At 37.4% G+C, this 16,061-nt stretch overlaps 1 long non-coding RNA gene across 1 annotated transcript; it reads right to left on the bottom strand.

Annotated features, from left to right (window-relative positions):
- Nucleotides 1-5,394: 5,394 nt before the first annotated feature.
- Nucleotides 5,395-9,806, bottom strand: LOC147838662 (uncharacterized). The gene is made up of 3 exons (XR_015522483.1): nucleotides 8,987-9,806; nucleotides 8,095-8,838; nucleotides 5,395-7,945 (listed from the first exon to the last, which is right to left on the bottom strand). It is a non-coding gene; the product is annotated as an uncharacterized LOC147838662 (long non-coding RNA).
- Nucleotides 9,807-16,061: the final 6,255 nt, after the last annotated feature.

The following is a 16,061-nucleotide window of genomic DNA, read 5'->3' as shown; positions in this document are numbered from 1 at the left end:
GTCAAGTAAAATCTGAATCACTGGCCTGATTGGGCCAATAGAAAAAATCCGTAGCGTTGACCCCTCCTTCCTGTGTTTACTCTGTCCTGAAAGCTGAGGGGAGGATTTTGAGTTTCTCAGACATATCCAATTAAGTTCACAAAGGTCTATACTCCATATAGCAAATACTGATACTGATGATCAACAGTACAAATGGCAAGCTTTACCTCCCCACAGGATAAACCAGAATGCATGATTATATGCTGTCCTGTCTTTGCAATAAAAAAGTGATTATAATGGAAGTCAATGGGGCAAAAACAGCCCCAAACATAACCAAAGGGGAGTCAATTTGAGTGTATTGTTGACTTTTTAAACATTTTTCAAAGATAAGTTTTTAAATACTTATTTTTCATAAGTATTTATGTGTTAAAACAAGATTTGTCACCAAAACTCATCCCATTTGCTGAAACACTGAGAAAGCTCCGGCTAAATTAAGACTTAAAATCATTTAGAAAAACATTTACAGAGTTATACCTGATGTTTGGTCGCAGGTTTTCTACATTTTTCAAAATATCTCCTTTTTTCCTGGAGGGAGAACAGTCAAGAATGCATGATTATATGCTGTCAGTGCATCAAAAACTATTATAATGGAAGTCAATGGGGCAAAAACAGCCCCAAACATAACCAAAGGGGAGTCAATTTGAGTGTATTGTTGAGTTTTTGAACATTTTTCAAAGTATTTTCCCCAAATATGTGTCAAAACAAGATTTGTAACCTAAACTCATCCTGTTTGCTGAAACACTGAGAAAGCTCTGGCTAAATTAAGACTTAAAATTATTCACGTATAATTTTGTAAATATTTTTCTAATGTTTGGTAACAGGTTTCCAACATTTTTCAAAATATCTCCTTTTTTCTCAAGAGGGAGAACAGTTAAGAATGCATGATTATATGCTGTTAGTGCATCAAAAACTATTACAATGGAAGTCAATGGGGCAAAAACAGCCCCAAACATAACCAAAGGGGAGTCAATTTGAGTGTATTGTTGAGTTTTTAAACATTTTTGAAAGCATTTTCCCCAAATATGTGTCAAAAACAAGGTTTGTCACCAAAACTCATCCTGTTTGCTGAAACGCTGAGAAACTTGTGGCCAAACTGAGACTTAAAATCAGCCCAGAGTGGATGAAAACGGCCCCAACAGCACACATTAGGGTTAAATAACATTTAGAAGATGATGAACTATTATAAATAATGACATTCATTATCCACAATAGCTAATTTGGGACGGCTAAATTAATTGAAAGGTAAACATTTTCCATAAATGACAGTAACGGGATTGAATAGTTGAGCATTAAACTACATTTTAATAATGACATTTACAAAATTATACCTGATGTTTGGTCACAGGTTTCCAACATTTTTCAAAATATCTCCTTTTTTCCTGGAGGGAGAACAGTCAAGAATGCATGATTATATGCTGTCAGCGCATCAAAAACTATTATAATGGAAGTCAATGAGGCAAAAACAGCCCCAAACATAACCAAAGGGCAGTCAATTTGAGTGTATTGTTGAGTTTTTAAACATTTTTCAAAGTATTTTCCCCAAATATGTGTCAAAACAAGATTTGTAACCTAAACTCATCCTGTTTGCTGAAACGCAGAGATAGCTGTGGCCAAATTGAGACTTAAAATCAGCCCAGAGTGGATGAAAACAGCCCCAAACGCACACATTAGGGTTAATGAGCTCTGTTGTTCCCGCTGTGTAACGTGTGGGTTTTTCCTTGGTCTCTCTGCAGATAAGAGTTTCCCTCAGCCGCTGGTGAAGCCTGAAGATCTGGTGGTGATGAAGAATGAAGAAGCTGTTTTCCACTGTCAGTTCACAGCCGAGCCGATGCCCGCTGTTGAGTGGTACCATGAGAACGAGCTGGTGGCCAACAAGAGCCGGTAAAATTAGTTTGCACTGTAAGAGTATGTTAACGGACAGTGTTCATATTTTGTGTGTTTTAGTTTATTTACAGCTGTGAATTGCATCATGGGATGTTGATCTCTGCTCTGTCCACTTCTGATGTAAATTCAACTCTACAGTTTAACAAAGTGACGTTTAGTGACATTTTAGTCGTTTAAGATAATAATTATGATGTATAAAAACTAATAATATCTGCAGAAATGAGTCTGTAAAATAACAGAAAATGTGCTGCAGTTTATTCCAGAGGTTTGTAGTGTGAAATACAACAATTGCAACTCTACTAGCCGGGCTTCAGCTAACTCTATAAAGCCTCTTCAGATGCTCCAGAACGCAGCAGCACGAGTGGTCTTTAATGAACCTAAAAGAGCACATGTCACTCCGCTGCTCATCCGTTTGCACTGGCTGCCAGTTGCTGCCTTGTTCTCATTTGTAAGTCACTTTGCATAAAAGCATCTGCTAAATGACAATGTAAATGTAAACACCAACACAGACACTATAGCACTGCATACTAATACAAATGTTCATGAAATTCACTTTTTCAAGGTTAAAAGTGGCTGGAAGAAAGATCAAGATCCCATAATGCAACTCAGAAGCAGAAATAAATGGAAATAAATGAATCACAATATGTAAAATTGCTAGTTTATGGATGTTTTCACAGTGTAGAAGACTATATAGGAGTACATACTAGAGGTGCAACAATACAGATGTTTTAGGCTTGGCTATTCAGCTCTGCTGTTCATGTGATGTGCAGGATGCCCTGTTTAATGTTGTCAGACGACTATTTTTATCCTGAGACACTTTAAAGGAAATATTTTTAAATGTCAATCTTTCAAAAATGGTGCAATTTTGATTAAAAGTAAAGTTTTTATTTTATTTTATTGTAGCTGATGCCTTTTTGTTCTTGTATAATTTAATTATTGATTAAAGTGATGTTTAGAAAAAGTTGTCAATTTGATCGGGTGTCTTGCCATGAAGCAGCCAGAGAAGCTGATATAGCAATGAGTTCAAACCTCACTCTCTCTCCCACTCTTCAGTTTAATTCATCTTCATTTCTGTAGAGATTTTACATTGTAGCTTGACTAAGCAGCTTAACAAACTCACTGGCCACTTTATTAGGTATACCTTACTAGTACCTGGTCGGACCCCTTTTGCCTTCAGAACTGCCTTAATCCTTCATGTCAGAGATTCAGCAAGCTACTGGAAATATTCCTCAGAGATTTTGCTCCATGATAGCATCACACAGTTGCTGCAGATTTGTCGGCTGCACATCCATGATGCCAATCTCCCGTTCCACCACATCCCAAAGCTGCTCTATTGGATTGAGCTCTGGTGACTGTGGAGGCCGTTCATCAGTCATGTTCATCAGTCTGAGATGATTGAGCTTTATGACATGCTGCGTTATCCTGCTGGAAGTAGCCATCAGAAGATGGAGACACTGTGCTCATAAAGGGATGGACATGGTCAGCAGCAATACTCAGGTAGGCTGTGGCGTTGATGCTCAATTGGTACTAATGGAGCCAAAGAAAATCTCCCCCACACCATTACACCACCACCACCAGCCTGAACCGCTGATACAAGGCAGGATGATCCATGCTTTCATGTTGTTGAGGCCAAATTGTGAGCCGAGCATCCGAATGTGTCAGCAGAAATGGAGACTCAGTTGTACTCAGCTGTAGCGAGTGCTTATTTGAGTTACTGTTGCCTTTCTATCAGCTGGAACCAGTCTGGCCATTCTCCTCTGACCTCTGACCTCATCAACAAGACATTTGCGCCCACAGAACTGCCGCTCACTGGATATTTCCTCTTTGTCGGAGCATTCTCTGTAAACCCTAGAGATGGTTGTGCGTGAAAATCCCAGTAGATCAGCAGTTTCTGAAATACTCAGAGCAGCCCGTCTGGCAGCAACAACCATGCCACGTTCAAAGTCTCTTAAATCCCCTTTCTTCCCCATTCTGATGCTCGCTCTATACTGCAGCAGATCCTCTTGACCATGTCTACATGCCTAAATGCAGTGATCTGCTGCTGTGTGATTGGCTGATTAGAAATTTGCGCGAGTGAATAGTTGTTCCTAATAAAGTGGCCGGTGAGTATAGATGAAGTTCTAGTGAATGGAAGCTGCCTCAGTTCGGTTTTCAGAGTTAAAGTCTATCTTAATATGATGTATAAATCTCCGGCAGATAAAGAAATGTGGATCACATTTGTTGAACTGTTGTTTCTCCTCTTCCATCTTCAGGGTGTTCATCCTGAGCAATGGCTCTCTGTTGATCACTCAGGTGAAGCAGAGAAACACAGGCCTGTATAAATGTGTGGCTCAGGGGCCCCGGGGCCCACCCGTCTCACTTGAAGCCTCGCTGCGGATCGCAGGTAACAAGCACACAGCTCCATTAACATCCTGCAGAAAGGAAAGTGATGTTAGAAGGCCTTTATAGACTATACAAGCACTTTTACATGAGACAGATTAATATTGTGCAAAAGAGGTGATTAAGGTTGAAGAAAACCAGTTCATTCACAGGTTCATACAGCCCACACTCAGAAACACAGTGTTTTATAGAGAGATGCCGTGATGTGTTGGAAAGTGTCTGGTGCATGCTAAAGTGCTAGAGAGAAGAAGTGTGTGTCTTCTACAGGTGGTTTGTCAAGCCCACTCACCTGTGTGAGGCACACTCAGCATTAAATATTGGATCATTCAAATATAGAAAGCACAATGCTAAACATAACTCCGTTAACTCATGCTAAATTTGTCTTATGTTTTGATTAAGTTCTTCTACAAACTTGTTTGTTTTCTGATTGTTTCAGAAGATATGATGGTGAAGCCCATTAAAAGTACCTGTTGGTCTTTATAATGTAAAACAGTGACAATATTTGTTTACTGATCTTCGATAACCAATATCGTTCCCGCGATTAAAAATAGGATTAATTGCGAAACCTTTTCACACCAGTTTTTTTTTTGTTTTCTGACCATTTTAGAAATCGTGGACATCATGGTGAAACCCATGTGACATAACATCATTTAAATATAAAATTGCGACTATTTATTTATTTTCTGATCGTGACTTATAAATACCGTAATAAAATAGGATTAATCGTGCAGCTCAATGCAAATCAGTTCCAGAAATCGAGCACATGATGGTGAATCCCATTAAAAATAAAGGCTTGGTCTTTAAAATGTAAAATTTTGACAATATTTATTTATCGAGTCGTGAAATATTGGTATAGCGATAAAAGTAGGTTTAATTGCGCAACCCTAAGCAAACCAGTTTCATGTTTTTTTGGGGGTTTCAGAAATCGAGGACATGATTTTGAAACCCTTTAAAAATAACAGCTTATGTTAAATCGTGACAATTTTTATTTACTGATCGTGTAGTCACAAATACCGTTATCGTAATAAAAATCTGTTTAATCGTGCAGCCCTAAACAAACCATTTTTTCGACTGTTTTAGAAATCGAGGACATCATGGCGAAACCCATAATAAAAACTGGCTTGGTCTTTATAATATAAAATCGTGACAGTGTTTATTTACTGATCATGAAATATTGTTATCACGATAAAAAATTTGATTAATTGTGCAGCCCAATGCAAATCAGTTTTTCGACAGTTTTGCACATCGAGGACATGGTGAAAAAGCCCATTTAAAATATCAGCTTGGTCTTTATTAATAAAATCACCACAATATTTATTTACTGATTGTGAGATTATCGTTATTGCGATTAAAAATAGGATTAATCGTGCAGCCCAGTGCAAACCAATTTTTTGTTTGTTGGCCGTTTTGGAAATCGAGGATGGTGGAATGGTGAAACCTATTAAAAATAACAGCTTGGTCTTTATAATATAAAATCACGACAAAAAAATATTTACCGATCGTGAAATACCATTATTGCGATTAAAAAATCTGATTAATTGTGCAGCCCCGTTCACGTCAGTTTTTTGTTTTTTGGCCGTTTCAGAAATTGAGGACATGATAGCGAAACCCTTTAAAAATAAAGGCTTGGCCTTTATTGTATGAAACTGCGACGATATTTATTTACTGATCCTGGGTCACAAATACTGTTATCAAAATAAAAATAGGATTAATTGTGCAGCCCTATGCAAACCAATTTTTTTTTAATGTTTCAGAAATCGAGGACATCATGGCGAAGCACAGTAAAAACAGTGACTTGGACTTTATAATATAAAACCGCGACTGTTAATATATATATATATATGCTGATCGTGAAATAATGTTATCACAATAAAAATTCGAGTAAATTGTGCAGCCCAATGCAAGTCAGTTTTTCGACAGTTTTGCAAATCACGGACATGGTAAAAAAGCCCATTTAAAATAACGGATTGGTCTTTATAATGTAAAATTGCGACAACATTTATTTACTGATCGTGAAATATCGTTATCGTGATAAAACAGGATTAATCGTGCAGCCTGATGCAAGCTATTTTTTTGTCCATTTCAGAAATCGACGACATGATGGCGAAACCTATTAATAATAACAACTTATAATGTAAAGTTGCGACAATATTCCTTTACTGATTGTGAAATATTGTTATTTAAAAAATATTATTAATCGTGCAGCCCGATGCGAACCAGTTTTCTCACTGTTTCAGTAATCGCGAATAGCGAAGCCCATTAAAAATAAAGGCTTAGCATACATTTCGACAATATTTATTTACTGATCGTGAAATATCGTTATCATGATAAAACATAGGATTAATCGTGGAACCCAATACAAAACAGTTTTTTGATTGTTTCAGAAATCGAGGACATGATGGAAAAAATAACGACTTGTTTTTATAATGTAAAATTGCAACGATGGCGAGACACAAATATCATTATTGCGTAAAAAAAATAGGGTTATCGTGCAGCCACGTTCACACCGTTTTTTTTGTTTTCTGACTATTTCAGAAATCAAAGACATGATGTCAAAGCCTTTTAAAAATAATGTTTTATAATGTAAATTGTGATGATATTTATTTAATGATCGCGGGTCACAAATATCGTTATCACAATAAAAATAGTATTATTCGTGCAGCCCTTTACAAACCATTATTTAACTCTCAGCAATCGAGCACATGATGGCGAAGCCCATTAAAAATAGCGGCAAAAACAATATTCATTTACTAATCATGAAATATTGTTATTGCGATTAAATTAATCATGCAGCCGTAAAACTGTAGTTTTTTTTTAACCTGTTTCAGAAATCGAGGACATGATGGCGAAGCAGTCTCGTGTGTTCAGCGCTGACTCTCTGGAGCGGGTCACCTGTCGAGCTCCTTATGGACACCCGCAGCCCGAGGTGTGGTGGGAGCGCGCGGGACAGAGGGTCCCAGACCATGGCAGAGTTTTTCAGAAAGGACACGACCTGATCTTCAGCCCCACGCATGGAGAAGACTCGGGCATCTATACATGCTTCGCTCAAAACAAGGCTGGGCAGAAGAAGCAAGAGCTGACCGTCACTGTGGCCAGTAAGTCTGATCAGTAGAGTACTGAAATTGTTGCTCATCCAGTCTTGAACATCTCTAATACACTCAGTTAGTTTAGACAGTTCAGACGTCTCGTCAGGTTTAGTTGAAGTATATAATTGAGTATCATCTGCATAGCAGTGAAAGCTGATCCCATGTCTTCTAATAATGTCTCCCAGTGGCAGCATGTAGATAGTAAACAGCAAAGGGCCTAAAACTGATCCTTGAGGCACCCCATACTTTACTGGGCTGACTGGTGAAGGCTGTCCATTAATATTCACAAACTGGTAACGGTCAGTTAAGTATGACTTAAACCACTGTAGAGCCTGTCCCTGGACACCTGTAGACTTTAAACGATTTATGAGGATATTGTGGTCAGTGGTGTCAAATGCCGCACTAAGATTGAGTAGAACTAATAGCGAGATGCACCCTCGGTCAGCAGCTAAGAGTAAATCATTGGTTATTTTCACTAATGCAAATTTAAGAGTGAGATGCTAACGGTCTAATCCGATTCAATGATCTATGCTAAGCTAAAAGTGCTCTCGCCAGACCTGGAGATCAGCTGAATCGATTAAATAAATGGTGAAACTCATGTGTTTAACTCTAGAAGAGATCTTTGGTCATTTTTGAGTGAGATGCTAACGGTCTAATCCGATTCAATGTTGTATGCTAAGCTAAGCTAAAAGTGCTCCCGCCAGACCTGGAGATCGGCTGAATCGATTAGATAAATGGTGAAGCTCATGTGTATAACTATAAAAAAGCTCTTTGGTCATTTTTGAGTGAGATGCTAACGGTCTAATCTGATTCAATGATGTATGCTAAGCTAAGCTAAAAGTGCTCCCGCCAGACCTGGAGATCGGCTGAATCGATTAAATAAATGGTGAAGCTCATGTGTTTAACTCTAGAAGAGATCTTTGGTCATTTTTGAGTGAGATGCTAACGGTCTAATCCGATTCAATGTTGTATGCTAAGCTAAGCTAAAAGTGCTCCCGCCAGACCTGGAGATCGGCTGAATCGATTAGATAAATGGTGAAGCTCATGTGTATAACTATAAAAAAGCTCTTTGGTCATTTTTGAGTGAGATGCTAACGGTCTAATCTGATTCAATGATGTATGCTAAGCTAAGCTAAAAGTGCTCCCGCCAGACCTGGAGATCGGCTGAATCGATTAAATAAATGGTGAAGCTCATGTGTTAAACTATAAAAAGCTCTTTGGTCATTTTTGAGTGAGATGCTAATGGTCTAATCCGATTCAATGATCTATGCTAAGCTAAGCTAAAAGTGCTCCCGCCAGACCTGGAGATCAGCTGAATCGATTAAATAAATGGTGAAGCTCATGTATATAACTATAAAAAAGCTCTTTGGTCATTTTTGAGTGAGATGCTAACGGTCTAATCCGATTCAATGATGTATGCTAAGCTAAGCTAAAAGTGCTCCCGCCAGACCTGGAGATCAGCTGAATTGATTAAATAAATGGTGAAGCTCATGTGTATAACTATAAAAAGCTCTTTGGTCATTTTTGAGTGAGATGCTAACGGTCTAATCTGATTCAATGATGTATGCTAAGCTAAGCTAAAAGTGCTCCCGCCAGACTCGGAGATCGGCTGAATCGATTATAAAATGAAAAAAACTCAGCGGTTTGACACTCGGAGAACTGTAAAATGAACCTTTTTTCATAAATAATGTGGAGTGTTCTTTTAAAGAGACTAATATATGTAATCCCAGACCAGGGCTCTCATTTATAAAAGTCGAAAAACAAATTTAGTTTAAAGGGGCTAATAATACTGACCTTATAAGGGTGTTTAAAGAATTAAAAACTGCTTTCGTTTTAGCAAATAAGACTTATACCAGAAGATAAAATATTATAGGAAATACTGTGAACATTTCCTGAATCTGTTAAGCTCATTCGGGAAATATTTGAAACATTCACAGGAGGGTGAGTAATTTTGACTGTATGTTTCTGTCAAGATCTCAAAAATGGTTCTTTAGTGTTTCATGACTCTTTACCTGAACGTTTTCTCCTGATGCGCAGCCAAGCCGGAGTGGGTCCAGAAGCCGGTGGACAGTCAGCTGGAGGAGGGTCGCGCTGGGTTCCTGCACTGCCACACGCGAGCCAATCCCGAACCACAGGTCACATGGTACCGCAACTTGCAGCCAATCAGCGCAGAGGTGAGGCGCACACTGATGTCACGCCACTATTATATTAGCAACACGATCTCGAACCCTGTCCTGAGGCCACTGGAGGCTTTTCACGTCTCTCTGAAATTAAAGCTCTGCTCATTTCTTCTTGCGGGGGGAAAGTTGATCCTCTGCTGCAGCGGAGATCGTGATGCCATCCTGGAGTCTTTTTATTTACTTGCAGATTCATTGAGATGTAGTTTATTATAAACCTTTATAAGGTTCTGTATTCTGGAGAACACAAAAGAAGATAATTTGAAGAATGTTGAAGAAAGAAACTATTGACTTCATTTTATCTATTTATTTACTTATTAAAGTGAAAGTTCACCTGAAAACTAATATTTACTCAAGATTTACTCTCCATCAAGTTTATTCTGAAGAACACAAAAGAAGATATTTTGAAGAATGTTTGAAACTATTTATGTATTTTATTTATTGATTGATTTATTCAAGTGATTGTTTGCTTGAAAACAAATTTTTACTCAACATTTACTCTCCATTTTCCCAGAGATGGGTTGCGGCTGGAAGGGCATCCGCTGCGTAAAACTTGCTGGATAAGTTAGCGGTTCATTCTGCTGTGGCGACCCCAGATTAATAAAGGGACTAAGCTGAAAAGAAAAATAAATGAATGAATGAATTTACTCTCCATCATGTTTATTTATAAACCTTTATGAGTTTATTTATTCTGTAGGACACAAAAGATATACTATTGACTTCATATATTTATTTATTTATTAAAGTGATAGTTCACCTAAAAATATTTACTCAACATTTACTCTCCATCGTGTTTATTTATAAACTCTTATAAGTTTATTCTGAAGAACACAAAGAAGTTATTTTGAGGAATGTTTGAAACTATTGACTTCATATATTAACTAATTTAGTCTTTTATTAAAGTGATGGTTCACCTGTTTTGTTTTTATTTTATTTCGCTACTTATTTCATTTTATTTTAAATTATTTAATTAATTCATTTCATTTTAATCATTTTAAAAATTATTTATTAAAGTGATAGTTCACCTGAAAACGAATATTTACTCAGCATTTTCTCTCCATCAAGTTTATTTATAAACCTTTAAGTTTCTGTATCCTGAAGAGCGCAAAAGAAGATATTTTGAAGAATGTTTGAAAATATTGACTTTATTTATTTATTTATTTAGTCTTTTATTAAAGTGATAGTTCACCTTTTTTATTATTTTATTTAGCTACTTAATTTTATTTTATCTTAAATTATTTAATTCATTTTATTTGTTCATTTTATTTTAATTATTTGTAATTTATTTTTTTATTTTATTTAATTATTAAAGTAATAGTTCACCTTAAAATGAATATTTACTCAACATTTTCTCTCCATCAAGTTGATTATAAACCTTTATAAGTTTCTGTATTCTAAAGAACACAAAAGAAGATATTTTGAAGAATGTTTGAAACCATTGATTTGATTGATTGATTTATTAGTGATAGTTCACCTGAAAACAAATATTTACTCGCTATATACTGTCTGTCAGCTTTGGTATAAACCTTTATACTTTTCTTTATTCTGAAGAACACAAAAGATGTTTTGAAGAATGTTTTAAACTATTGACTTTATTCTAGTTATTCATTTAGTCGGTCATTCATTTAGTCATTTATTAAAGTGATGGTTCACCTGTTTTGTTTATTTTATTTATCTATTTATTTCATTTTATTTTTTATTTTAAATTATGTAATTAATTTAATCAATTTAATTTAATTAATATATGTATTTATTTATTTAAATTAAGCTTTTATAAGTTATTTTATTTTGTAGAACACAAAAGAAGATATTTTGAAGAATTTTTGAAACCATTGACTTCTGTAGTAATAAAATAACTTAAAAAAGATTTATAACCTTTATTTAAGTAAATAAATACATATATTATTTATGTATTTTAATTTGTTTATTTATTTATTTATTTATCAGTGATAATTTGCTTGAAAACGAATTTTCACTCAACATTTGCTCTCCATCAGGTTTATTTTAAACCTTTATAAGTTTCTTTATTCTGAAGAACACGAAAGAAGATATTTTGAAGAATGTTTGAAACTATTGACTTTATTTATTTAGTCTTTCATTAAAGTGATAGTTCACCTGTTTTATTTTATTTAGCTACTTATTTCATTTTATTTTATCTTAAAATATTTAATTTAATTTATTTTATTTTAATTTTTTTATTTGATTAAATTATTTATTAAAGTGATAGTTTACCTGAAAACAAATATATTTACTCAACATTCTCTCTCCATCAAGTTTATTAGAAGAAAGAAACGCATAAAGTAATGCTGTTTCAAATTGTATTTCTTTATTCCTGTTATTATTTAATGCACTCTTCTGTGTTTTTGACAGGACGTCCGCTTCAAGCTCTTCTCCAATGGGACTCTTCGCATAAATAACGTGGAGGTGTACGACGGCCACATGTACAGCTGCGAGAGCAGAACGGAGGCAGGAAGAGTGAACGCCCAGGCGAGGGTTTTTGTGCTTGGTGAGGAACTTTTGTTGTTTTATTTTTGAGTCTTAAAGGCGCAGTGTGTAACATTCTCCACTAGAGGGTGTGTATTCACAACAAACAAAGGTGTAGTTTGATGAGTGAACACGTATTGAACAGGTCATGTATTTTCCTGGGAGTAACATTTCTAAAGGAGCTGCTGAGATGGAATTGAACCGGATTTTGGTAAAAACCCCAAACAATACACACATAAACATAAAACAAATCAAAACCAATGAGCTTTTTGTAATGATAACAGGTGAATGACAGAATGAGAAAGTGCTGAGCTGCTGAAATGTGTTTAATACTGTATATAAAAGTCTGTTTGGTGCTCTCATATGGATAATGAAGGCACATGCAGTTTCTCACAGACTTCAACAGTTTTAAATCTTGATGCTTCTGTGGGTCTCGTCTATCAAATCTGAGCTTTATCTTGTATTCTCTATTGCAGGGGTTTTCAAAGTGTGAGGCGCGCCTCCCCTGGGGGGCGCCAGAGCATGTCAGGGGAGGCGCGGGAAGAAATATAATACAATAAAAATATAATTATTAAGTTTAATTATTATATGTATTTTTTATTATATTTAAACGTTTTAATTAAATAAAGAAAAAAAATAATAATAATACGTCAAATATAAGAAAACCTTTTTTACCCAGAAGGCCATAGCTGTGAATTCGCTTCTGTTTGGCAAGCCCGCCAATACAGGTATATGCCTGCTAATACAATGGGTCGGTTTCTGAGACCCCCCGATTCAAAGCTGTAATGAAGTTCACAGCCCTTTGGCCGCCGGGAAGAAGGAGGCGGAGAACCGACGCAGTTTTAAAATGATTTATTAATAACAGTGACGGCAGCTCCTCACGGAGGTTGCCGTCTAAACCAAAACAAACGGACAGCAGCTCCTTACGGAGACTGCCGTCAAACTGAAAGCAAAAGTAAAATATGTCCGGCCCGGTCCTCTCTCGGCTTCCTCTGCCCTTGTTCGTCCTTTTATGATCCAGAGCTCCTTCCGTGGGATCCGAGTCAGGTGCGCACCGCAGTTCCACTTACGCGGTGGCCTCACTCCGTTCCCACGGCTCTCGGCCACGCCCCCTCGCCACAAAAGCCTTCAAGTTCAGGGCTTAAACCCAAAAGACGACGATATGATGATCAGTATTTGAGTTTAGGATTTACGTGGACAGGACCAGCTGATGAACCACGACCTTTATGTGTGGTTTGTCAAAATATTTTGGCTAATGACAGCACGAGACCCGCTAAACTTCGACTGTTTTGACTGGGATGGACAGTTCTTGGATCTGTTCTATTCATATTGAACCATCATCCTAATTTTAAAAACGTTATATTAAAATACTTGTTATTACTCTAAATAATTGCACTTTCATGCAAATGATGATAAAAGTGAGTTAACAGTCTGACATCTGTCTGTGTCTTATATATATATATATATATATATATATATATATATATATATATATATATATATATATATATATATATATATATATGTGTGTGTGTGTGTGTGTGTGTGTGTGTGTGTGTGTGTGTTTGGGAGGAGGGGGGCGCCAATGGATAAGTTGTGTCAAAAGGGAGGCCCACTGTCTTAGACTTTGAAAAACCCTGCTCTATTGGATTGAGATCAGGTGATTGGCTGGGTCATTCTACAGCTTGATTTTCTTTCTCTGAAAGCATCTGAGAGTCTCCTCGGCTGTGTTTTGGCTCATTGTCTTGCTGAAATGGGTTCATCTTCATCCTCCTGCTGATGTAGATGTTGGACTGAAGCAGCTGATGTTCATTTACACTGAGGAAGGGCAGAGGCTTGCTGAAGAACTACTGAGAGATTTCAGCTGCTGTCTGGGCTTTCCATGTCTTTCTACACCTCCCTTTCTTCATGTGTTCAATACTTTTTCACTGTGTCATTTCATTTTATTACACACAACTTCATCTGTAAACTAATTAGCTTTGTTTTCTTGGCATATATGGATTTATTTGGTTGTTACCAAGATCTGGTGAAAATTTCAAGCCAACAGCATCTTTAGAAATATGTTTTCTGGGTAAAATGGTGACGTTTAATACTGTATAAGTGTCTGCTTTTATTGTTTTTGTTTCAGAGCGTCTGAAGTTCACGCCAACACCACAGGCCTACCAGTGCCTGGAGCTCAATAAAGAGGGATTTCTGCAGTGTTCCGCTAAGGGCCGACAGACTCCCACCATCCACTGGATGAGGACAGGTCAGCAGACAAGATACTAACTTACTGCTGAAGTGAAAGACAGAGGAACTATTATGCCACCTTTTACAGCATGCAAAATGCATCTCTGATGTCTCTAGAGTGTGTGTGTGTGTGTGTGTGTGTGTGTGTGTGTGTGTGTGTGTGTGTGTGTGTGTGTGTGTGTGTGTGAAGTTTCAGCTCAAAATAGCACACAGATAACGTTTATATCCCTCTGAAGCTGACCCTTTCAGGCTTTGATCGTAGTTGTGGCATTTTGGTGAATGTTGCTTTAAATTCAAATTAGATTTTTAAAAGAAGGCGGAGCTACAGATGCCTGTGTGTCAGCATAGTGGCAGATTCAAAAACAAGACTGATGTTCTATGCTAATGAGGGATAGACGGTTACTAGTGGGCGGGGCTCTCCCCTTCTGATGACATCATACAAAGGGAGAATGTCAATCAAAGTGCTTCTGCAGACTGTTTTAGTCGAGTCTGATTATAAACAATACAATTAATACACTTTCACCATTAGAGGCTGGAGATATTCACACACTTTTTTTAGATTTAATTAAGAAAAAATCTATTTTTTTGTATCCTTACTTGATTGTTACTGTACACTTACCGGCCACTTTATTAGGTACACCTCACTAGTACCGGGTTGGACCTTCTTTTGCCTTTAAAACTGCCTTAATCAATAGACAATAGAAGATTGGAAAAACGTTGCCTGGACTGATGAGTCTTGATTTCTGCTGCGACATACGAATGGTAGTGTCAGAATTTGGCCTGCCTTGTATCAGCGGTTCAGGCTGGTGGTGGTGGTGTAATGGTGTGGGGGAGATTTTCTTTGGGTCCATTAGTACCAATTGAGCATCAACGCCACAGCCTACCTGAGTATTGCTGCTGACCATGTCCATCCCTTCATGAGCACAGTGTCTCCATCTTCTGATGGCTACTTCCAGCAGGATAACGCAGCATGTCATAAAGCTCAATCATCTCAGACTGATGAACATGACTGATGAACGGCCTCCACAGTCACCAGAGCTCAATCCAATAGAGCAGCTTTGGGATGTGGTGGAACGGGAGATTGGCATCATGGATGTGCAGCCGACAAATCTGCAGCAACTGTGTGATGCTATCATGTCAATATGGAGCAAAATCTCTGAGGAATATTTCCAGTAGCTTGCTGAATCTCTGCCTCCACAGATTAAGGCAGTTCTGAAGGCAAAAGGGGTCCGACCCGGTACTAGTAAAGTGTACCTAATAAAGTGGCCAGGGAGTGTACATTGTTGGATATCTATCTATCTATCTACTTTGTGAACTCTTTAAGACTCTTTAAGAAAACTCTTTAAGAAAGCCTTTGGTAACACTTTGTAATAACTACACTATGAATCATTTATTAAGCATTAGCATCTAGTAAATTCTGTTAAGCATCAACTCTCCATTAATAAAGGTTAGTAATATGTTAGCAAGCCTTTCATTATGTGTGACTAAACTGTTTCAGTGGTGTGTGTGTGTGTGTGTGCGTGTGTGTGTCTCTGCTGCCCCCTGCAGATGGCAGTAATATTGAGTGTGTATTATTGAGCGTGTGCATGTCTCTGGCGCCCCCTGCAGACGGCACTGTGATATTGAGCATGTCTGATTGTGTGTAGATGGCAGTGATATGGCAGTGTGGGTGGAGCAGCAGAGAGGATCACTGCACTTCACCACAGTGACCCGAGCAGATGCTGGCAACTACACCTGCCTCGCCACCAATGACCAGCAGGGGGAGATCCGAGCCGTCGTGCAG

Source organism: Danio rerio, chromosome 22 (assembly GCF_052040795.2).
Source record: "Danio rerio strain M-AB ecotype USA chromosome 22, GRCz13ab, whole genome shotgun sequence".
Lineage (NCBI taxonomy): Eukaryota > Metazoa > Chordata > Actinopteri > Cypriniformes > Danionidae > Danio > Danio rerio.
The sequence above is the reverse complement of the archived record's forward strand: the minus strand, read 5'-3'. Positions and strand labels throughout refer to the sequence as shown.